We start from the raw sequence: 644 nt of genomic DNA, 5'->3' as shown, positions 1-644 counted from the left end.
ATAAGCGTTCGAAATCTTTAATTTTTTCTTCCATGTTCAGCGGCTAGATTTTCAGTAGTCCTACGTCAAAATTGTTATGGAGTACCGAAATCGAATGACGCAATAATCTCATAAATCCATCATGAAATGACTGAGCAATAAGCGTTTAAAATTAGACATATTCACGATGCGATCGAGACGTGTAATTCTGCGACAAAACTAAAATGTCGGCGAATTGAGGTTCGGGTAGTCAACACGTGGACGTATTTTCAATCGTTCCGTATTTTTCAGGAAGACGTGGTCAGTCTGAATCAAAATGCAACTTGGTTCATAAAGTTGCTATTGACGTTTTGAATTTTTACTATTGTAAAAATACTGCGTTGAACAGGCACATATTTTTGAAATATCCTTCTGACTTGTCCTCGTGGGCCTTCTTGTTTTCTGTTCTCTACTCAAACTTATATTCTTTAGAAAATCCAGAAAGCTCCAGCATAGAAAATAATCAGTGATGCTCCTCTCTAGTATGTAGGCTCTTTAATGAAGGTTCATTCATGGTAGTGTGCGAAAAAGCTTTCGGTTTTCGATTATTGTCGCCATTTTGTTTGTAGCTGCTTTGGCCGGAGAATGCCGCAGTTTTTTACCGCGGACGCTCAACTTGGGACTGT

This window comes from Toxorhynchites rutilus, chromosome 2 (assembly GCF_029784135.1).
Source record: "Toxorhynchites rutilus septentrionalis strain SRP chromosome 2, ASM2978413v1, whole genome shotgun sequence".
NCBI classification, from domain to species: Eukaryota; Metazoa; Arthropoda; class Insecta; order Diptera; family Culicidae; genus Toxorhynchites; species Toxorhynchites rutilus.
This window is presented reverse-complemented; position numbering follows the sequence as displayed.